Genomic DNA, 25,362 nt, shown 5'->3' on the forward strand with positions numbered 1-25,362 from the left:
TAAAGTGAAATGTCTTTCTAAACCTTTTGCAAAAACTTCACTCATACGTTTGTTTGGACCAATGTAAACAATGTCATCAACATAAACAAGTATAATTTCATAAACGTTACCTTGCCCTTTTGTAAACAAGCATTCATCAGAGTCGGACTTAATAAAGCCCATTGAATTTAGCTTGTCAATGAGACATCTGTGCCACATTAAAGCAGACTGTTTCAGGCCATAGAGACTTTTTTGCAGGTACCAGACATCACCTTCTCGATCCTGGAAACCGGCTGCACCTTTCATGTAGATCTCTTCATTTAAATCAGCATTCAGATAAGCAGTTTCAACATCAAATTGGTAAACTTCTAAATTCAAGGCAATAGCAGTGGTTAAGGCAATTTTGCCACTTTCATTTTTAACTGTAGGTGAAAATGTATCTGTGTAATCTTCAGGATAAACTTGTGAGTAGCCTTGTGCTACTAATCTTGCTTTGTATATTTTCTCATCGTTTGGTTTTTGTTTCATTCTGTAGACCCATTGTGTACCAATAATTTTCTTGTTCGTTGGAGGCTCAACATATTTAAACACTTTAAGTTTCTTTAAACTGTTCAGTTCAGTTTCCATTGCCTCATACCATTTTTCTTGTTCAGGCTCAGGTAAATGTCTTATTTGAGAAAAGTTCTCAGGAGGAAGTGTAACATTGTTACAAAGAAAAGAAAAAGATTTGTGCAATACTTGCTGTTGGTATCTCTTCGGAGGAATTCCTTTCATGGTTCGCTTCGAACGGCTTGGAACTGTAGTCCATCCTTCATCTTGGTCATCTCTGTTTCCAATTGCATCACTAGGAACATCATTTGCGACTGGTGAAGACTGTGCATTATCTTTTGTAGAAACAACATCTGGAATAGCTGCCTGTGAATTAGGTTGCGCTGTACCTTGAACATCATCTTTAGGAAAATAAACTGAAGTATCATTACTGTGTATTCTGGACCAATTTGTATCTTCTTCAAATTTAGCTGAGTTGGAAATAACAACTGCGTGATTAGTGTCAGCAAATTTATAATACTTGGAACTTTGATCAAAACCTATAAATCTCAGTCTTTCTGCTACTGGACCTCTTTTATTTCTCTGGACCAGTGGAATGTTAACTATGGTGTATGAGCCAAAAATGTGGAGGTTTTGAATATCAGGCTTCTTTCCGTAAAGCATGTAAAAAGTAGTTTGATTTCAAACACTGTTCCTAATATGGTTAACAATGTAATTAGCATACCTTAGTGCTTCACCCCAGTAGAAATTGTTGAGAAGGCAACAAAACATAGTCTGTAAAACACCTTACCGGCGTTCTACTATAACATTATGAATGGGGTGCAAGGAGCTGAAGTTTGATGATGGATTCCATTTCATCTCATCCATCCTTGGAATTGCTGGGACATGAATTCTCCACCATGATCACTTTGTATTCTTCTGATGCGGACACCATGTTGATTGAGGACCTCTGCAGCAAAGTCTTTAAAGATCTGAAAGGTCTCTGATTTTTGTTTCATTAGGTACACAAAACCATATCTAGAATAACTATCAACAATAGTTAAGAAATACTTACAATTACCTTTAGTAGGCCGAAATGGACTAACAATGTCAGCATGAACCAAATCAAAAATGTGTGTAGACAAACGTGTGGCAAGTTTGGCAATAGGTGCAGCTTTGGATTTTGATGAGTTACAAACAGAACAGTCTAAATGAATTTTGCAATTACTATCAACCTTAAAACCATTTACAAATTCAGGCATCTTGGATAAAACTGGAAAAGATGCATGGCCCAAACGACAATGCCAATGGTGAACACACCTGGAATGAAAAGATTTGTTTGTTAGTACAGGTTTAACATTTGCAACATTATGCGGAACCTCTTGAACCTCATTGGCTTTAGGAGCCCTTGTTTCTGTAGTAGCAACAGGTTTTCTCTCTGGACCTGTGCTTTCGCCCTTTGGAACTTTTATACTTACTTCAATTTTCATCTGAAGAAGTAAATAAAACATTTTCTGACTGGCTTGGATCATAAATCGGCTGAGCTGAGCTTTCTGAGAGTTTTATAGAGTCTGCACCATCAATCAATTGTTGCATTTCAGTACTTAAAATAGGAGTTTTACTTACGATATCTTCTGTGAGAGGTAGGACTTCGTCAGCTGGAATTTCTGTTTGATTAGAAGGCTGTGTTTGCATTCTTGCAGTGCGTTTTTCTTTAGTTTTGTTTATCACAGAGAGAATATCATTTATCTGGCTGTCAGACATTCCAGAGAAAAAGGACTCTGTGAATAATTGTTTCCTCCTCTTAGCAGGCACAGCAAGCCTTCGCAGAGTAATTTTTTTCAGGCTTAAATAAGAGAACCAACCTCCTGCTACCATGTCTGTCACGCTGGAAATTGCCAGCCCCCAACGACATTGAGAAACATCCAGTAGTTAGAGAGTTAATTCTGTCTAGTAAGATAGCTCCTCCTGTGTGATGTAACCTGTTTGCTCACATCCCCTTTTTCTGATGAAGAAGGGCAGTCTCTATCCAGAGTCCATTGTACTTTCAAACTTTCCGGTCCATCTTTTGTTAGCTACAAGATGTGCCATCTTTGTCTCTCAAGACCTTATTATTTTATGCTTTTTAAATAAAGTAACTTGTTCATTCGAACATGCTTTGTCTGTACTTCAATATCCATCGCCTTTGGAAGCTCCTGGCTCACTCCTCGCGGGCTGAGCGCCTTGTCTAAGGTAAGGGGGTCTCTCCATCCCGACATGGTAGCGAGAGTGACGGTTATTATTGAAGTAATAGACCCCGCTTACACCCCGTAAGCTTCCTAGGAATCTTCCCTAATGCCAGCGAAAAAGAAACGCAATCCTCTCACGCAATCCTACGTGGATTCTCTCACGAGTGAGCAGTTAGCCCAACTCAAGAGGACTATTCGTGTTACCGATAGTAAAAGGAATCCTACAATGTCTTTGCACGATGAGAAGGAAGCTCTTCTAGCTGACGACTGCATTCAACAAACCGTAAGTGAATCTTACTTGATTGATGATGTAGAAACCAGGGAACAGGATTGTAAATCTACCCAGGGTGACCCCTCCGGCAGTCTTTCCATTAATCCTAGCGAAGATGAAGAGGAGGAGACGTTAACTCTCTTCCCCTCGCAATCATCTGCTACGCAAGTTAAGGCACAAGCCAAAATGAGGCACCTAGATGATTTCAGCTCTCTCGCTTCTGCTAACATAAAGGGAACGTCCCTAAACTTGCAGACAATTGAGCAGCTCATTGAGAAGGATGAGAAGGAGATTCACTCATTAGAATCAGTCTGTCTCCACTTTGATAACCTTCCTACTATGAAAAATATAGAGCAGCAAGAAATCTATTTCAGTTATTTAAAAAAGGCTGATAATGCCAGGACTGAATTATGATCTCTGAAGAAACTTCAGCTTAAACTCCTTACAGAAAAGATGGAGGTTATGTCCCTGAGAGGTAGTTCGCATGCTCATTCTCCAAAGGGAGAGACAGAAGGAATCCATTCCTCCCACTCACCCCAAGATACGCATGTGCACATCGTAAATCCTCCCGTGGTCACACACTTCTTCCCGCCAGGCTCTAACATAGAACACATTCCTTTCAAAGAAGGGAGGGCTAACCAGCCCGAAGAAAAAAAAATGGTCCCTTTGCAATTTGAAACTGTTGATTACAGAGGGGGGAGGCTTTCCCCCACTGCTACAAGTTACGCAACAGCGGCCACTAGTGGATGGAATGTGCCAAAGGCACAGTTAATTCCTGAAGCAAATGCATTTGAAGTGAAGCCTAATGAATTTAGACTTTCCCTCACAGCTAAGATGCAAAGGCGATCGGTCCCTCATGTTCCAGATCCTTCTGTTTCATCGCAGAGACCTCCAGTCTTTATTCCCCAGATGGGACAGCCACAAGGTTTGCCAGGAGGGATTGGGGCTCAACCCCAACAACTCCAAGCGGTCCAGCTGACTGCATCAACAAGGCATACCATCACCTCTTCTACTCTGAAAGGTGAGTTTGTGCTGTTACCAAATCAACTGGATTTTAAAGTATGGCTTTGCAGGATAGGACTGATCTTTATACTCATGTCTATAGACTCTGATGTTTTGTTCAACCCATGTACTCCTGAATGGAAGAAGGTTGTTGACAGATTCAGCAGATATCCACTGCCTTTCAAAACTACTCAGAGACTCTGTAACATGCTAACTGAAGAAGCAGAGTTGCTGAACACTGGCCTTAGACCTATGTCAGCAGCATTTAAATCTAACTTGGCCAAGGGCGGTCAGCAGAAAACAAGTACTCCAAAGTACTCACGCCAGAAACCTTTTAAGAAGGATGACACTTGCAAATCTCCTGATGTGCAAAGTGTGAAGTCTGGCGAGACTGATCATCCACCTTATCCAACCCAGCCTAAAGGCGCACACAAGAAAGGATCCAGAGGAAAGAGTTCTGGAGCTGCAAAGTCAACTCCCAAAGACTCCAAAGATGAGAAACCTACTTATGTTGGTACCATCCACCTCAGCATTGTTCCTGACAAGAGTCCACTCTATGACATTCGTGAGTTATGGACCCTAGACAGCGGAGCAGCGGCACACATCGCGTACCGGAAGGAATCCTTCAGTGAGCTACACCCGACAGATGTCAAGGAAGTGTTTGGAGTTGGTGATCTACGTTCCAAGGTGGAAGGAAAAGGAAAAGTCTTCGTCAAAGAACTGGACTCCCTTATCTCAAATGTTTTCTACGTTCCAACTGCCAAGAACAACATTCTTAGTGGATATTGCCTGAGAGAAGAATTGAAGGTTGTAATAAACTATGAACTTGTTGACACCAACATTATCAAGGATGGCAAACTTCTTGCTACTGCCATCCCCATCAAAGGTGTCTTTTATTTGCAACCCAAACCTGCCAGCAAAGGTAGTGTAAGTATAAGCGTTCCAAAGGGCGTAAGCACAGGTCCAGAGAGAAACCCTGGTGCCACCGCTAGTTCAAAGGTTCCTAAAACCAATGAAACCCCTGAGGTTCCTAATGCTGTTAAAAATGTTAAACATATGTTAACAAATAAATCTTTTCATTCCAGGTGCATTCACAGATGGCATCGTCGCTTGGGGCATGCTTCTTACCCCGTCTTAGCAAAGGTGTCTGAATATGTTGATGGTTTCACAATTGATGGGGCTTGCAAGGTTTACCTAGATTGTAAAATTTGTAATTCTGCAAAATCCCGGCACTCCCCAGTCCCCAAGATTGCTGTCCGGCTGTGTACACGTATCTTTGAATTGGTCCATACCGACGTTGTCGGTCCATTTCGGCCTACTGTTGGTAAACGTAAGTATTTCTTAACTGTAGTTGACAGTTACTCACGATTTGGCTATGTTTTTCTTTTAAAACAAAAATCAGAGGCGTTTGAGGCTTTTAAAGGCTTTGCTGCAGAGATACTCACCCAACACGACGTCTGGATCAAGCGGATTCAAAGTGATCGTGGAGGCGAATTTATGTCGCAACAGTTCCAAGGATGGATGGCCAGAAATGGAATCCGCCAGCAGACCTCATCACCCGGGACGCCACAGCAGAATGGTGTGTGCGAACGCAGGAACGGGATTCTGCAGACAATGTTTCGTTGTCTCATTGAGGATGCAAACGTGGACTTTTCATACTGGGGCGAAGCATTAAGGTATGCTAATTACATTGTTAACAGAACATGGAGTAGCGTCATTCAAGACACTCCTTATTACTTGCTCCATGGCAAGAAACCTGACATTCAAAATATTTACATTTTTGGTTGTTATGCCACTGTTAACATTCCAGTTGAACAGAGAAGAAAAGGAGGTCCTGTGTCAGAAAGAATGAGATTCATCGGCTTTGATGAAGTCTCCAAGTACCACAAATTTGCTGACTCTCATCACAGAGTTTACATTTCTAATTCAGCCAAATTTGAGGAAGACACAAATTGGTCCAGTATACATAGTAATGATACTTCAGTTTATTTTCCTAAGGAAAGTGTACAGAGTCCTGATGCCCAGGGATCTGTGCCAGATGTTCCTAATGTTCCAGATAATGAACAGCTTTCGACAGTTGCCGAGGAAACCTCTGGTGATGAACTTGAAGGCGGAGATGATGATGAAGGATGGACCAGCGTTCCAAGACGTTCCAAGAGAACTACCAAAGGAACTCCTCCAAAGAGATTTGCACAGCAAGTATCTGATTCTCCTTATCTTTTCATGTGTAACAATCTTACACTTCCATCTGATCATTTTCACCAGATCAAACTTTTGCCTGACTCTGAACAAGAAAAATGGCATGAGGCTATGGAACACGAACTGGACTGTTTAAAGAAACTTAATGTGTTCCAGAAGGTGGAGCCTCCTAACAAGAAGAAAGTCATTGGCACACGCTGGGTGTATAAAGTCAAACAAAAACCTAATGAGGAAAAGCTGTATAAAGCTAGACTCGTAGCTCAAGGATTCTCTCAAGTTTATCCGGAAGACTACACAGACACATACTCACCCACAGTCAGAAATGAAAGTGTCAAGATTGCCCTAATCACTGCTGTTGCTTTGGGTTTAGAGGTTTTTCAGTTCGATGTAGAGACTGCCTATTTGAACGCTGATCTGAATGAAGAGATCTACGTCAAGGGTGCTCCCGGATTCCAGAACCGAGAAGGAGAGGTTTGGTCTCTCAGCAAGTCTTTATACGGCCTCAAGCAGAGCGCCCTCTGCTGGTACAAATTATTATCCCAAAAGCTAAATTCAATGGGCTTTATTAAGTCCGAATCTGATGGATGCGTGTTCACAAAAGGGCAAGGTAAGACTTATGAAATTGTTCTTGTTTATGTTGATGATATTGTTTATGTAGGTCTCAATGAAAGCACTAGTCAAACTTTTGCTAAGGGCCTTGAGAAACATTTCACCTTGAAAAGCCTAGGGCATATCAATGATTATCTAGGTGTTCAGTTTGAGAAAACTGAGAAGGGGTTCTCTCTTTCACAAGAAAGTAAGGTTGACCAGCTTTTGCAAAATTGTAACATGTCTGATGCGCATACTTGTCGTTCTCCTATGCAAACTGACTTTTACAGGTTAACCCGAGAAGAGTATCCTGATTTTGAGAACAAAACATTGTACCGGTCAGTGATTGGATCGCTATTGTACATCAGCAGCTGGACGAGACCTGACATTTCACTGAGTGTGAATCTACTGTCCAGATACGTTGGAAAAGCTACCACGTTTCATTGGTCTTGCATAAAGAAGCTGCTCAAATACATGAAGCTCACGAAAGGCAAGAAGCTGTACCTTGAGCCAGATCATGTTGGGTACCCTGAAGTGATTTGTTATGCTGATGCTGACTGGGCAAGTGACACAGAAACACGAAAAAGTACTTCTGGTTATATCATGTTTTTAAATGGTTGTCCTTTCTTTTGGAAAGTTAGGCAGCAGAAGTTTATTTCTTGCTCTTCAACTGAATCTGAATATGCATGTGTTTCTGATTGCTGTAATGCATTAATGTCTCTTTTTCCTCTCATTGATAGTATTTGGAAAGGTCCTATGACACCAATTGTTATTATGGAGGATAATATTTCAGTTGCATTCATTGCTGAAGCTGAATTTGTTGGAGCTCGTTCACGGCACATTCACATCCGGTATCAAAATATCAGAGAGAAGGTGAAAGATGGTTTCGTGAAATTTCAGTATGTGGCTACTACTGAGCAGATCGCTGACTTGCTGAATAAGCCATTGCCAGCTGATCAACATGAATACCTCACCAACAAAATGTGCCTCAAGTGAATTGATGTCTTGATGTCCTGATGTCCCTCTTGTCTCTGATGACTGACAAAGAAGGGGTGTCACGCTGGAAATTGCCAGCCCCCAACGACATTGAGAAACATCCAGTAGTTAGAGAGTTAATTCTGTCTAGTAAGATAGCTCCTCCTGTGTGATGTAACCTGTTTGCTCACATCCCCTCTTTCTGATGAAGAAGGGCGGTCTCTATCCAGAGTCCATTGTACTTTCAAACTTTCCGGTCCATCTTTTGTTAGCTACAAGATGTGCCATCTTTGTCTCTCAAGACATTATTATTTTATGCTTTTTAAATAAAGTAACTTGTTCATTCGAACATGCTTTGTCTGTACTTCAATATCCATCGCCTTTGGAAGCTCCTGGCTCACTCCTCGCGGGCTGAGCACCTTGTCTAAGGTAAGGGGGTCTCTCCATCCCGACAATGTCACGGTTTGTAAGTGATTAATGTCCATTTGAACATTAACCCACCGCGGAGGCGACGGATGAGAGCCCATTCATTTGTTCAAAACAAGATTTCTTTTATTATAAAAGTAGAAAAAATAAACATGTCCCGGTGGACAAAACAACAAATACATCTTACATGATGGAGGTTAGAATAGGAATGGCATGAAGAAGAAGGATGTGAGGTTAGATATAGCAGGCTATTACATCATAATAGGAGAATCTTAATAAAACACACACAGTTAACTATTTAATTACTTAATGTCTCTGGGGCTGTCAATATTCAGTGTGACACTTCTCTAGCTGCTCTTTACTACATATAACCTCTCCACTAGGGTCTCTCAGTCCAAATTCTTTGATTGCATTCCTGATTTATTTCCAATTTTGCCAAAAGTGGGGCATGATCTGACAACCAAATACTTTTAATATCTACTTTTTTAACTTGTATATTGCCCACCCTGTTCATTAATATATAGTCAATGCAATTAAATGTATGATATCTTGCTGAATAGTAAGTACCTCTATTTGGTATATCTGTATGGAGAACCACCATATTAAGTTTATTTAAATGTAACATCCTACTACTTCTGATCCCATTTGTTAATTGCATATTAAAATCTCCTGCCAAAAATGTTGTGCCCTCCATAAAGTTATCCAACTTCCTCTTTGCATTTATTATAAATTGTTTTGTTTTCACATTTGGGGCATAAATGACTGCCAGTGTCAACTTCTTTTGATTAATTTTCCCTTTAACAAACAACCACCTCCCTTCTCTATCTTTCTGAACTCCAACCTCTTCAAATAAAGCCCTCTGATAAATAAGAATCGCCGTACCTCTATTTTGCATTCCTCAGGATTCATATACCCATTTCCAATTTCTATCATTGATCAATTTATCCCTTCCTCCCTATCTTTTATGTGTTTCTGTCAAAATCATAATATCCACCTTATTTTGCTTAGGCATCCTCAATATCCTGTATCATTTCAAATCTGACCCCAAACCATTCACGTTTAAAACCATTATATTACACTCACTCATAATATACAAAAATAATCCTTTCCCCCTCTTGTTTTGCTATTGGTTTACTTATTTTCCCCTTACTTACCCCAGTCATCCCCCCACCAAAGTGCCTCCCCCCCATGCTCCCCCCACCAGAAAGGGGGAGGACAAGAAAAAACCTTGTCCAGCCATGAGGCACTTCTCCTGATTGCATTCCCACACTGCTGAGCTCCACTTTCAACCACTGTTAAATATAATTAGAGAGAAAAATTCCCCTGCCACCCTCCCTTATCCATTTGAATAATACCTTCTCATCTTTTTAAACTTCCTTTACCTTTTTCCCTTCTCCCCTCAACAAGAATAAAAGTTAACACTACATTCCAGAAACATCTCTGAGGGGTGTGTGTGTGACAAAATCACTTCTTCGCTTTTTTCTCATGCTGGGCTCTTTTTTTCATCTGCTCCCTTGTGATGGCCTCCACCTGCCCCGTTAACAACTTCAGATGTTCCTCCCTTCACCTTTCCTCCTCTTCTGGGGTACTGCGACTGCTGAAATAATCTTCTCCTCCTGCTCCTTTTGGCTCTCCAACTGCTATGCTCTCCCCTCCTTCTGCTCCTTGTGGATCGCTTTCTTCAAACTCAATACCCAATTGATTCAATAGTGCCTTTCCCTCCTCCAGTGATTGTGCTCTAAACATCTTATTTTCTTGGAACACCAAGATGGCAGCTGGAAAACCCCAGATAAGCTTTTTTCCATTTTGATATAGACGGCTTGAAATTGGGCTTAAGGTAGCTCTCACTCTCAAAGTTTCCAAGAGATCTCTCTCAGAACTCTTATCTCGTTTCCATCTTGCTTAAGCCGGCACAGCTTTTCAAATACTTGTAGATGATATCAGCTTTTTTCCTCACTGGCCAAGGCCATAACAATGTCTCTTTGCCTCTCTCGGTTTCTATGTGGAACGCCCAAATGGACATGTAAAATATCGTCAAAAACAACCTGGGTACCCTGCGATTTCATCCAACTAAGGATTGCTTCAGTTAATTTCAAGCCTGAAGCAAAATCTGGTCTAAAACCATGCAGATGTAAATTTCTTCTCCTTTGGCAATCTTCCAAATTAGCAATTCTGTATATTCAATTGTATAGAAATCTCATCCTGACTTTTAGCTTGTTTTTCTAAATTCTGGATTTTTTCGGCTGCCACATCAGCTCCTTTCTTAACTGTTTTAATGTCTAAGGAAAGATTTCGCAATGCCGATTCCACTGCCAAAAATCTTTGTTCAAAACCTGTAACAATTTGTAACACCTGGCCTAGTTTTGTTTCAAATTTGCCGAGGCTTAGAAACATAGAAGTCTGATGGCAGAAAAAGACCTCATGGTCCATCTAGTCTGCCCTTATACTATTTTCTGTATTTTATCTTAGGATGGATATATGTTTATCCCAGGCATGTTTAAATTCAGTTACTGTGGATTTATCTACCACGTCTGCTGGAAGTTTGTTCCAAGGATCTACTACTCTTTCAGTAAAATAATATTTTCTCATGTTGCTTTTGATCTTTTCCCCAACTAACTTCAGATTGTGTCCCCTTGTTTTTGTGTACACTTTCCTATTAAAAACACTTCCCTTCTGAACCTTATTTAACCCTTTAATATATTTAAATGTTTCGATCATGTCCCCCCTTTTCCTTCTGTCCTCCAGACTATACAGATTGAGTTCATTAAGTCTTTCCTGATACGTTTTATGCTTAAGACCTTCCACCATTCTTGTAGCCCGTCTTTGGACCTGTTCAATTTTGTCAATATCTTTTTGTAGGTGAGGTCTCCAGAACTGAACACAGTATTCCAAATGTGGTCTCACCAGCATTCTATATAGCGGGATCATAATCTCCCTCTTCCTGCTTGTTATACCTCTAGCTATGCAGCCAAGCGTCCTACTTGCTTTCCCTACCGCCTGACTGCACTGTTCACCCATTTTGAGACTGTCAGAAATCATTACCCCTAAATCCCTTTCTTTTGAAGTATTTGCTAACACAGAACTGCCAATACAATACTCAGATTGAGGATTCCTTTTCCCCAAGTGCATTATTTTACATTTGGAAACATTAAACTGCAGTTTCCATTGCTTTGACCATTTATCTAGTAAAGCTAAATCATTTACCATATTACAGACCCCTCCAGGAATATCAACCCTATTGCACACTTTAGAGTCATCGGCAAATAGGCAAACTTTCCCTACCAAACCTTCCCCTATGTCACTCACAAACATATTAAAAAGAATAGGACCCAGAACAGACCCTTGTGGCACACTGCTTGTAACCTGACTCTGCTCAGAATACTCGCCATTAACAATAACTCTCTGATGTCTATGCTTCAGCCAGCTGCAAATCCATTGAACTATCCAGGGATTAAGTCCAATCTTCACTAATTTATCTATCAGCTCTTTATGTGGAACCATATCAAAGGCTTTGCTGAAGTCCAGGTAGGCAATATCCACGGCACCACCTTCATCCAACACCTTTGTGACATAGTCAAAGAAATCAATGAGATTAGTCTGACATGATTTGCCTTCAGTAAAGCCATGCTGATTTGGGTCCAATAAGTTATTGTTTTTTAGTGCTGATTTATCCTCTTTTTGAGTAGAGTCTCCATCATTTTAACTACAACTGATGTCAAGGCTTGGTTCACCCCCTTCCACCATTTTATTGAAATTTATTGCACTCACTTCGTGATAGCAAAAGAAGTTCCATCTTCCCTTGAAACCGCAAACCTTAGATTCTCTTTGAACTTCTGTGAATGCTCTATGTCTCTGCATTTCTTCAAGAAGGATTTATAGTATTTTGAGGGAGAATTTCCCCTTTATGTAATATATCACATCGGAGCTCGAGATGAGAGCGTCTAGAAAAAGCTGTGACGCATGCACAATCAATCACTGCCCTATGAAAAACATCCAATGTAGAACTTAAAAATGAAAGGCTTATATCACTATTTTTCAATCTTAGTGATTTTAAGATGTGTGAACTTTAATTGCCAGAATTTCTTTGCTATCTGGGGAAGTTGAAATCTACATGTTTTAAAATTGCTAAAGATGAGAAAAAACTGGCATGTTAAGAAACATCATTCCCTCTTGCCCAAATTTCTTCAGCATGTTCCATTTCACTTCTTAGTTTATCTGGGCAATTTAGGGAAAAGAGGTTTAACTCAATATAAGAGGATGGCCTTTGGTTTGGGAAATTATACGGGCATATATTTTTTTAAAAACCGCTGTAGCGATTGAGAAATTGAAGAGATTCTTTAGGTGACTTATTGACAACTTTGTCACCCAAAAAGTAAAGGAAAGAACTAGAGGGTCAACTGCACTACACTTAATTTCACTAAAGGGGATAAAATGGTTGAAGGAATGAAGGTTGTAGGAACTTTATTGAGGAATGACCATGTTATACTAGAATTCACCACAATGAAGACATCAGTCACTGAAAAATTTAGACTAATATTTTAGACTTTAAGAGAAGTGACTTCAACAAACTGAGAGAATAGGGGCCAAACAAGAATAATATCAGACAAAGAAAAACAAGAGACTCCAGTAATCAGCATGGAAGAGCTGTCTGACAAATTGAGTCAAGAAGCATAAGCATAACAAGGACAGAATACCACCAAATAACCCAAATCTTCAGGTAAACACTCAAGAGGAGAAACCCTCCTATACTACCACCTCTTACACTACTAGAGAACACAGTATCAACAGCAGAGACCTTCAAGTTTCTAGGTTCTATATATCTCAAGATTTAAATTGGACACCTAACATAAAAGCATGATTAAAAAAAGCATTAAAAGAATGTTCTTTCTGTGCCAACTTAGAAAGCTCAAACTGCCCAAAGAGCTGCTGAATTAGTTCTACAGAGGAATTATTGAGTCTGTCATCTGCACCTCTATAACTATCGGGTTTGGCTCTGCTATCAAACAAGACAGACACAGACTTCAATGGATAATTAGAACTGCAGAAAAAAACAATTGCTACCAACCTACCTTCCACTGAGGATCTGTATACTGCATGAGTCAAAAAAGGGGCGGTGAAAATATCTACAGACCCATCACATCCTGGACATAAATTGCTTCACTATAGGGTACTGCACACCAGAACAACTAGACACAAGGGCAGTTTTTTCCCCAAATGCCATCATTCTGCTAAACAACTAATTCCCACAACAATGTTAAACAATTTACTAAGACTAACCCTAACCCTAATGAGAGGGAAAGTTACTAGCCACAACAAATTCCTTCCAAGGTCATATTTTGTTTTGCATCAATGGATGTAAGGAGGAGGTCAGTGTAATCCCTGCACTCGGACTGGTCCTCGTGATATACTTGTGGGTGTTGGGATGGGGGAGAATGAAACTTAACCTGGGTGTGGTACTGGAAGGAAGTTAGTATCGGGATGGTAACAGCGTGACCAACATGGCTCTGTTAATAAATCAAACCTTGGGTAAGAGAATTGGTCTGTAATCTGATTTATTTCCCAGATTCTATTTGGGGGCTGAAATTTATCCCAATACTCTTTTTTTCCCCTTAGGGACCTGATCTCCCATCCCTTGGCTCCTGAACTAAATTATGTGGTGGATTTCATTGAACCGATGAGGATGAGATTCCTTGAAGTTGCAAGCCAGATGGATGCAGAGAAACAGATAGAACCTTGGATGAGAGAATTGGACAGGAATCAGATTTATTTCCCAGATGCTATTTGGGGCACTGACACCTAACTCTTATTCTACTCTATTCTATTCTATTCTCTTTTCAGTGATGGCCCTTTATCCCTTACATTCTGCTGCAGGGATTCCCATTTGCTTCCCCACGCTGGGAATACCTGCATTTCATGCTTCCCATCCATCTGAAGCACCTGTCATTCTGCTGCAGGGATCTCCTTTTGCTTCCTCCCGCTGGGAATGCCTGCATTTCGTGCTTGCTGCATTCCCAGTGGGGGAAAGCAAGGGGAGATCCCTGCAGCAGAATGACAGGCACTTCAGATAGATGGAAAGCACAAAATGCAGGGATTCCCAGTGGGCGGAAGCAAAGGGAGATCCCTGCAGCAAACTGACAGGCGCTTCAGCCAGCAATGGAAGTCTGGAGATGGGGCATCCCAGCGGCGCCGGCTCAGGTTCGTAAGTAGAAAATGGTTCGTGAGAAGAGGCATTCATTAGTAGAGGCATTCATAAGTACAGTACAGGTACCACTGTACTATACATCTTCTAGGTTAGCAAAATCCTCTGATTTATGAATGACCTAACTTATTCCTTACATCCTTACGATTTATATTAATGGAACTGGAAAAGGCGCAAAAAAGGGCAGCAAGTATGATCAAGGAAATGGAGCACCTCCCTTATGAAACCAGGTTGCAACACCTTGGTCTCTTCAACCTTGAAAGATGGTGTTTAAGATATTTTTTATTTAGTTGTACATATTTTAACAGCGGCTAGGATAGTTTATGCACAAATTGGAAGGGGGAAAATATCCCCCAAAAAGAAGATGTAGTAAAAAAAAATTTAGACTGTGCAGAGATGGATATGATGACAAGAAGGCTCAATGACCAAGAAGAATCTGAATTTTATACTATTTGGAATAAAGTTTATAAGTGGATAGATAAAAATAAAAATTGAATGTTATGAGAAATGCATGAATATATTAAAATGACTTTATAATTTTTCTTTTTTATTAACTTAATTTTATGTTAGTAGAATGTTTAAACAAAATTCTTCTTTTCATCTAGATTAATATGAATGAATTAAGAATATATTCTTTTTCTGTATTAAAAATTAACTTCTAAGAAGAGAGGGGCAATTGTAACCCCTACTATGTGTTTAAATGTTTGTATGTTTGTGTGTGTTTTTTTATGAAAATTAATAAAGTGTTGGTTTTTTTTTTTTAAAGAAAGATGGCGTTTAAGGGGTGACTTGATCGAAGTGTATAAAATCATGCGTGGGATAGAAAAGGTGGATAAAGAAAAATTCTTTTCTCTATCACACAATACTAGGACGAGGGGGCACTCCCTAAAGCTCATAGGTAAGAAAGCAAGGACAAATAAAGGGAAATATTTCTTCACCCAGAGGGTCGTTGTTTTATGGAATTCACTTCCAGAAGAGGTTGTGACAGTTGTCAGCCTCGATAGCTTCAAGGCAGGATTAGACAGATTCATGGATGCCAAGTGTATCAGTGGTTATGGAACCTGATGTCCATGTGCCACCTCTATGTTGGTTGAGGCAGGCAGGATTCCCTTGAGTACCATTTGTTGGGAGTCAAGGGAAAGGGAGGGTTTTTCCTTCTCTTTCTACTCAAGATCCCCATGTACAATTGATGGGCCACTGTGTGACACAGAATGCTGGACTCAATGGGCTTTGGCCTGATTCAGCATGGCTCTTCTTATGTTCTTATGATTGTTTCCTGATTGCTTATTTGTACCCTATGACAATCATTAAGTGTTGTACCTCATGATTCTTGACAAATTTATCTTTTCTTTTATGTACACTGTCATCATATGCACCAATGACAAATTCCTTGTATGTCCAATCATACTTGACCAATAAAGAATTCTATTCTGTCATGTTCCATTCTGTTCACTTTTCAGAGATGGTCCTTTATCTCTTTCTTTCAGTGAGGGGGTCCTACAGGTATGTTCAGGTATGCAGAACCGGTAGAAAAAATTTGGTCAGGTACACAGGACTGGTAGAAAAAAAATGAATTTTTTTCTTTTTTTTCCCTTCTGGGCTCTGGGTATGTTTTTCCTATCACAGTAAATGAGGTTGGATGTGTATAATTTTAGAAGAGCTGTGCATGTGTGTGTGTGAACATACACATACAGTTTATATAGTAGATAATGTATATTTTTGTGTGTAATATGTATGTACACATATATGGCATATATACATAGAATTAAATAGTACATTTTGGATGTTCAGTAATAGTAAATAGATAGGGAAATTGTATCTCTTTGAGGTGAGGTGAGGCCAGGCACCCTAACCCTAACCCAAGTGATGTGAGTGACGTCAAGTTGTCCACCTTTAAGCTAGTCACATGACCTTTAATCCACCCCTGTCACATGATAGTCAATCCACTCCCATCTAGTCACATGGCTGGCAAGCCACACCCACAAAATAAGCCACGCCCATAGTGTGGTAGTAAAAAAAATTACAGCCCTTCACTGCTTTCATTCTATAATTTCCTAGTACTGTACAAGAAAAAAAACCCCAAACCATCTCCAAACTCCCACCAACTCCAACCCGCCTCCCTCCAACCTCAGTGCCCACAAGCAACAAATATGAAGTACTTCTGGCACACAAAGACCAACAACCACCTCAGAAAGAACTACCAAAAACCAAACACTACAATACAATACCACCAAACGCCATCACAACGAAGGCTAGCCCCCCTCTCCCCAACCCAACCAAAAAGAAAAGGAGAGTGGTGGTAATTGGTGACTCAATTCTCAGGGGAACTGAACCTGCCATCTGCAAACCAGACAACCAATCCAGAGAGGTGAGCTGCCTCCCTGGAACCAAAATCTCGGACATAGTGCTAAACCTCACTAAAATCCTAAAACCCACTGACTACTACCCCCTACTAGTGATCCATACAGGAACAAATGACACAAGGAAAGACATGAACCAAATCACGAAAACTATGACCACTTGGGCAATACAGTCAAAAAGATAGGGGCACAGGTCATCTTCTCCTCTATTCTACCCATAAGAGGACAACATCCTGACAGAGAACGCAAAATCCCACAAGTAAACCATAGGCTAAAGAGATGGTGTTGCCAAAACAACTTTGGGTTCCTCGACCACGGTCTACAACACCTTCAAGAAGGGCTCCTAGCAACAGACGGACTACAACTTATCAAAGCTGGAAAGAACCTCCTTGGAAACTGACTAGCCCAATTTATCAGGAGGGCTTTAAACTAGATCCGAGAGGGGTGAGTGACCAAAGTAAGAGACTGAACAACGAACCAAACAGGGAAGGGGTGCAAATTAAGCCCACTAATATTTCACAGGATAAAAATGTCCAACTAGAATCAGACACAAACACCTAAAATGCCTGTACACTAACGCACAAAGCCTGGGGAACAAACAAGACGAGTTGGAAGTACTAATGCATGAGGGCCAATACGATCTAATTGGTATTACAGAAACATGGTGGGACAAATCACATGAATGGAACACACAGATAAAGGGCTACAATCTCTTCAAGAAAAACAGGTCAAACAAGAAAGGAGGTGGAGTTGCACTATACATAAAAGACCACTATACCGCCACTGAGCTATATCAATTCAAAGAAGATAACCCCCTTGAAACCATATGGGTTAACATAAAAGAAAAAAAAGACAACATCACAATTGGAGTTTACTACAGGCCCTCAAACCACACAGACATAATGGACAACCTCTTTACAACCCAACTATCAGCAATATGCAACAAGCACAGCACAATAATTATGGGGGACTTTAACTACCCTGACATTAACTGGAAAATAAACTCAGCACCAAGTGGAAAGTCTGATAGATTTCTCACCAGCCTCGCCGATAACTTTCTAACTCAAAAAGTGGAAAAAGCAACCAGAGGGACTGCAATACTAGACCTAATTTTAACGAACAGGGAAGAAATGATTGAGGGAATAGAAGGAGAAGGGTCACTAGGTGAGAGTGACCATACCATCCTAAAATTCAACATTGTGCAATCACTAATTACAACTCCCAACTCAACTACAGTCCCAGACTTCAGAAAAGCTGACTTTAACAAGCTCAGAGCGAACCTGAAGAATAAACCCTGGAAGGAACTTCTAAAGAGTAAATCCACACAGGATGCCTGGGAAGCCCTAAAAAACACTATCATTGAGGCCCAAAACAGTTCAATCCCCATGAAAAAAAAAGCAGAAATACTAAAATGAAACCAGCATGGCTAAACAAGGACTTCGCAGACAACGTAAAAGAAAAAAAAGCCAAGTACAACAAATGGAAAGAAGGACTCATAACTAAGATGGAATATCAGCAAACAGCCAGAACCTGCAAGCAAAACATAAGAACAGCAAAAGCTCAACACGAACAGCACCTTGCAACGAAAATTAATGACAACAAAAAAAGCTTCTTCCACCACATAAACAACAAGAAAAAAATCAAGGAAACAGTCACCATACTAAAAAACAAAGATGGTAACAAAATCACCGACAACAGAGACAAAGCACAGCTGCTCAATATCTACTTTACATCAGTCTTCACACAAAAGGGAACCACCAACCAACCAACCTACAACCTAACTGCAAATAACAGCCCCGGAACCGAACTCAACACAGACAAAGCTACCATCATGGACTACTTGAGGGAGCTTAATGAGTACAAATCACTGGGACCTGATGGACTCCACCCCAGAGTCCTAACAGAACTGGCAGACACCATAGCGGGACCTCTTCTCCTCATCTACCAAAAATCTTGGGCCACTGGAGACCTACCAGAAGACTGGAAACAAGCGGACGTAGTTCCCATCCACAAAAAAGGGAAAAAGATGGATCCAAGCAGCTACAGACCTATTAGCCTGACTTCAATACCTAGAAAAATACTGGAGAAAGCTTTGCCACTGCCTGGAAACAAACAAGATAATATCCAACAGCCAACACGGGTTTGTCAGAAACAAATCATGTAAAACCAATCTCATATCCTTTTTCAACACCATAACCAAATCAGTAGACCAGCACAACAGCGCAAAGTCAACCACTATCTCCTAATCAACAAATTATAAAAATGTGGAGTAGACTACAACACATGCAGATGGATCAATAGCTGGCTGACCAACCGCACCCAACGAGTTGTCCTCAGCAGTTCTAAATCCACATGGAAGAACGTAGGCAGTGGGGTTCCACAGGGTTCAGTCCTGGGCCATGTGCTCTTCAACATTTTCATCAACGACTTGGACGAGGGAATAGGAGGGCAACTGATCAAATTCGCAGATGACACCATAGTTCCCTCTAAGCTGAGCAGTGAGCAATCGCTCACTTAAAAATCATCATCAACTCAGAGTTTTCCAAACCTGCCCAGAAGCCAAGAGGGAAAGAGTGAGAGGGAAGGAGAGAGAGCGGAAGAGAGAGAAACAGATAGAAAAAAGAGAGGAAGGAAAAGAGAAAAAAAAGAATGGGAGTAAGGAAGAGAGAAAGAAAATCAAAATCTAGTTTGAAACTAGCTCAACTATTTAAGTGGCATTTTGATATTGATAGAGTTGCTCTATTATGAGCTCACTGTTATAGACACACAGTACAGTATTTTATTTTGAAATTCTCTGAGGCAAAACAGGGTGGGTTTTTTATTTGTTTGTTTATTTATTTATTATTTCTGTGCCGCCCAGTCCCAAAGGGACTGCCGCTCAGACACTATACTTTTCCGCCCCCCCCCCCCAAAAATTAGAGGGAACACTGGATGACACCAAGCTGGTGGGGGTAGCAAATACCCTAGAAGACAGGCGCAAATTACAGAAAGACCTTGACAGACTAACACAGTGAGCCCATACCAACAAAATGATGTTTAACATCGACAAGAGCAAAGTCCTTCACCTAGGCAGAAAAAACCCTGGACACACATACAACCTGGGAGAAACCCCTCTTAGCAGTAACGACTGCAAAAGAGACCTCAGAGTCTTGGTGGACAATCAACTAAACATGAGCCAACAACGTGCAGCAGCAGCTAAAAAAGCCAACACAATCCTAAGCTGCATCAACAGGGGAATACACTCCAAGACCAGGGAAGTCTTAATACCACTCTACTACGCCCTGGTCCGGCCACACCTGGAGTACTGTATTCAGTTCTGGTCACCACACTTCAAAAGAGACATTGAAACTCTGGAGAAGGTGCAAAAAAGAGCAACCAAGATGATTAAGCGAATGGAAACCAAGACTTACGAAGAGAGACTGAGGAAACTGGGCATGGATAGCCTAGAGAAAAGGAGGGCCAGAGCAGACATGATAGCAGTCTACAAGTATACGAGGGGATGTCACAGAGAGGAGGGGATCACTTTGTTCTCCAGGGTACCAGAGGGCCGGACGAGGAACAATGGCTGGAAGCTGACCAAGGAGAGATTCAACATGGAGATAAAGAGGAACTTCCTGACGGTCAGAGCGATCAACCAATGGAACAACCTACCAGCGGACGTTGTGAACTCCAACACTCTAGACATTTTTAAGAGAAGATTGAACTGCCACTTGACTGGTGTATTGTAGGGTTCCTGCTTGGGCAGGGGGTTGAACTCGATGGCCTTCATGGTCCCTTTTAACTCTAACAATAAATAAATAAAATAAAATCTTCTAGTTTAGCAAAATCCTCCGATTTATGAATGACTTCCAGTGACAACAGGACTACACCCTGATTGATAAGTATTATTGTCATGTCACAAAAGTGACAGAACTTTCTACCATCTCTGATGCTGCATTGTGAAATTCTAGATGCCACAGTTGGCATTGTCTTAAAAACAGTCTCTTACATAAAGACTACCACTTAGAAATCTGAAACTGGTGTTTTATCATCAGCATGCAATGGTTCATCAAGTTTGTGGAGCTCTATCTGTTATTCTTCTAATGAATTTCCTAGGGGATATTGTACTACGTACATGATTAAGCAGTCTTGTACATTCACACAGTAACATCCAAATGATTTAAAGTGACACTTCCATAGCAAATGCAAATGTAGATTCAGGAATGTCTAATGGCAATTGGCAATTTGGGATTTGAGAAATAATGGCTTTAGGGGTAGAGAAATCTGTCAACTTCATTTTCTCCTACATTCTGCTTTAGGCAAATTTAAATTTTCTCTAGTGCACTGTATATGCATTCTGTTTCAGATTATTTCTTCTGATTCAGCCTCTAGTATCGCGCTACCAGTTCTAAGAACTGAGCACAGGAGATTGGGGCATGAGAGTTGCAGTGTACTTCAGAAGATGTCAGATCTAGCTGAGGGACCAAAGCAGTGCAAGATATACTTAGACTGTGCTGTTTATAAGGAGGCAAAATCCAGAGTGTACCCTGTGAGTAAGAAAATCTCAAGGCACAGTTATAACTAGGATACCTGAAAGGTGTAATAAAAGTATGCTTCCTGAGCGGTTCACTGCAGGTTGGGTTAGAATAGGTAGTATTCATAATGAACCTCATAAGTACCAAGATATATGGTCAGGCAGACAGAGAAACCAAACTAAGGAAACTGATCTAGTGAAAAGAGAAATTGTAGGATTTCAGTCAAGACATGGTGAGCATGATGTAATAGAAGCTAAGGAGACAGAATGAACAGAGTCATTTAAAAATGAAATTAGAAGCAGCTCCAGCAGCAGTAGTAATGGTACTGGTAGTGTTTGTAGCAGTGAGAGTAGAAACTGGTTATTTGACTCCTACTGCTTTAAGAGGCTGTAATATGAGAGAGGCCCTGTGAGGGCATATCTCTCTCTCTCTCTCTCTCTCTCTCTCTCTCTCTCTCTCTCTCTCTCTCTCTCTCTCTGTGCATGCGTGCTTCCATGCTGTAGTTGATAATTGATTGCCTGACTTTGCCTAGTATGTTTATGTATATATTCCTTGTAGATTCATCAATGTTTGAAAGACGAACCTATTTACTGTATCATGCTCCTGGGTTGTCTCAAAATGGTCACACTGTGCTCACTCTGACAATGTCCTTCAAACCTCTTGTCTAGGTTATTTATGGAGATGTTGACGAGTACTCTGCCCAACTATAGCATCAGTTTGAGCATAGCAGATGAAACAATTTATGTTCAGGATGCTAGGAGTTGGTAAAAATCTTCATGGGCCTCTTTTTGACTCATGCAGTATACAGGTCCTCAATAAAAGGCAGGTTGGCAATAATATTTTTTCTGCAGTTCTGATTATCCTCTGAAGTCTGTGTCTATCTTGTTGGGTTGCAGAACTGAACCAGAGATGACAGACATAATAATTCCTCTGTAGAATTGCATCAGCAGCTCTTTGGACAGTTTGAGCTTCATGAGTTGGCGCGGAAAGGACATTCTTTGTTGAGCACTGTTTTTTCTTGGCAGGCTAAGGTATCTTTCACAAGTGACACTAAAAATGGAAAGCCTGTATCAGACAAATGAAAATGAATTTCCCAAAACAAATAATCTGGACAGTCACTCTACTTCATACATTTTTACAACTGTTTAGATCAAAAACAGAATTTGTTAAAGCTTTGATGTGCTTTTAGCAAACAGTCTGATTCAAACTAAGATGACCAGGGGTGTTTATTTCACTAATCTGGATTTGAAATTATTTTGAAACAAAAACAACAACAACTCAATTTCTTTAGCCAGAATTCATTTTGTAATTGCAATTCACTGGCGGGCATTTTCAGGAATGTACTTAAATTGCAAGGAATTCTCTGCTGCACAAATTAAAACAGGGATTCCTTTGGGCAACATTTGGGTATATGTTTTATACTGATTGAAATCAAAGTTGTTAAAGGATTGTAAAGTCACGGACTCAATGAAAACAATAAATTTTTAAGTGGCATAAAGGTGGAGGTTGGAGAACCGGTGGAGGCCCAGAGAAATAACGCAGAAGGAAATGGTTCTTTCCCAGAACCCATGAAGTTCCTCCCCCCCCCCACAAGGTATATATATGTTTTAAAGATTTTTCCCCATGACATGACTGTATTGAAGAAAGAGAAATAAATGCATAATACCCAGAATATAAAATGTGCAAGACAGAGGCTTATTACCATGTTATGCTAATATAATGATTGCTTACTACATAATTTACCCATATAGTATGTTCATGTACCGTTTGCCATGCCAGAAGTAGTGCCAAGGACTTTAACACGGTCCTTGGAAGAAGCCGATTATCAGCAGTCAGGATTCAGGCCCGGCGACAGCATGGAAACTGCTTTGGATGGATGATCTCTGGCGGGCCTGGGACAGGGGTTTATCCTCTGTCCTGGTGCTTCTTGACTTCTCAGCGGCTTTTGATACCATCAACAATGGTATCCTTCTGTGCCGGCTGGAGGGGTTGGGAGTGGGAGGCACTGTTCTTCAGTGGTTCTCCTCCTACCTCTCCGGTCGGTCGCAGTCGGTGTTCGTGGGGGGCCAGAGGTCGACCTCAAGGTTACTCCCTTGTGGGGTGCCTCAGGGGTCGGTCCTCTCCCCCCTGCTATTCAATATCTACATGAAACCACTGGGTGAGATCATCCAGAGGTATGGAATGAGGTATCATCAGTATGAAGATGATACCCAGTTGTACATCTCCACCCCATGTCCAGTTAATGAAGCAGTGGAAGTGATGTGCCGGTGTCTGGAGGCTGTTGGGGTCTGGATGGGTGTCAACAGCCTCAAACTCAACCCAGATAAGATGGAGCGGCTGTGGGTTCTGCCTCCCAAGGACAATTCCATCTGTCCATCCATAACCCTGCGGGGGGAATTATTGACCCCCTCAGAGAGGGTGCGTCCTCCTCGATCCACAGCTCACATTAGAGAACCATCTTTCAGCTGTGGCAAGGGGGACGTTTGCCCAGGTTCGCCTGGTGCACCAGTTGCGGCCCTATCTGGATTGGGACTCACTACTCACAGTCACTAATGCCCTCATCACCTCGAGATTCGACTACAGTAATGCTCTCTACATGGGGCTACCTTTGAAAAGTGTTCAAAAACTTCAGATCGTGCAGAATGCAGCTGCGAGAGCAATCATGGGCTTCCCAACACTCCGCGGCTTGCACTGACTGCCGATCAATTTCTGGTCACAATTCAAAGTGTTGGCATCGGACCAGAATATCTCCGGGACCGCCTTCTGCCACACGAATCCCAGCGACCAATTAGGTCCCACAGAGTTGGCCTTCTCCAGGTCCCGTCGACTAAACAATGTTGTTTGGCGGGTCCCAGGGGAAGAGCTTTCTCTGTGGCGGCCCCGACCCTCTGGAACCAGCTCCCCCCTTAGATTAGAACTGCCCCCACCCTCCTTGCCTTTCGTAAACTCCTTAAAACCCACCTCTGTCATCAGGCATGGGGGGAACTGAGATAACTTCCCCAGTCTTATACTGTTTATGTATGGTATGTTGTGTGCATGTTTTTTAAATTATGGATTTTTAGCTTCTCAATTATTGAATTTGTATTATATATTGTTTTCTGTTGCTGTGAGCCACCCTGAGCCTGCGGAGTGGGGCGGCATACAAATTTAATAAATAAATATACTGTAAGTACAGGGGCAGGCTACCAATCCCAGCCCTGACGGAATGCACCGGGAGTGTGCCCTTGCCTGCACGTCTGGTGCATGCCCATGCCTGGCATGTGATTTGGTTTCTGTGAATACACAGAAGGCAAATCTTATGTGAAGAGGTGTGCACACGTGATTTCTGGGGGGTTTTTTTGCTTCCAAGCAAGCGCGGAAGCAAAAGGCCCAAAAATTGGAGAGAAGAGCTGCCGGTCCCGAGTGACCAGCAAAACAAAAAAAGAGCTGCTGGCAGGGCTGCCGGTTCATATCCTCCCGTCATGCCACCCCCCACCCCCCTGCCCTCTGGTGCTGCCACAAACAGCCTGCTCACTCCACTGTTAATTCTTTTCTGTGATCTCCTGGTCAATGGGCCATGGCGCGAGGAACAGGCCGGGCGGCCCCGAGCTCTATGCTACCTTGCGTGCACCGAGAGATGCCTGTAGTGTGGGAGAGCAGAGAGCAAGCTACCCATCCGGAGCTCAGGCAGGCCGCTGTTGCTTGTTGGCCCCAGCTGCTGCTCTAGGCACCACAGTGAGATTCAGCTGCTGCACATGTGCAGCAGCTGAAATCTCGCGCGGACATCCTTGTGGCAGTGAGATTTGGGCAAAAATTGCCATTTTCTTTGCTTTGATTGCATCTGCAGAATCTCACCCAGCCGCCCTGTTTAGGGTGATTCGCTCCCTTCTTCACACAGTGAAGGAATCCTTGCAGGGCAGAGCTGAGGAATTTAATAAGTTTCTCACTGATAAAGTCGCTCAGATCCGGACAGACTCCGACTGTATCGACAGAGGTGACAGGGACATGTCTTAGTCTGGTTGTGTGGGATGAGTTTGAATTGGTGACAGCTGATGAAGTGGAAAAGGCCATGGGAGCTGTAAGCTCCTCTACCTGTTTATTGGACCCGTATCTC

Source organism: Erythrolamprus reginae, chromosome 1 (assembly GCF_031021105.1).
Source record: "Erythrolamprus reginae isolate rEryReg1 chromosome 1, rEryReg1.hap1, whole genome shotgun sequence".
Lineage (NCBI taxonomy): Eukaryota > Metazoa > Chordata > Lepidosauria > Squamata > Dipsadidae > Erythrolamprus > Erythrolamprus reginae.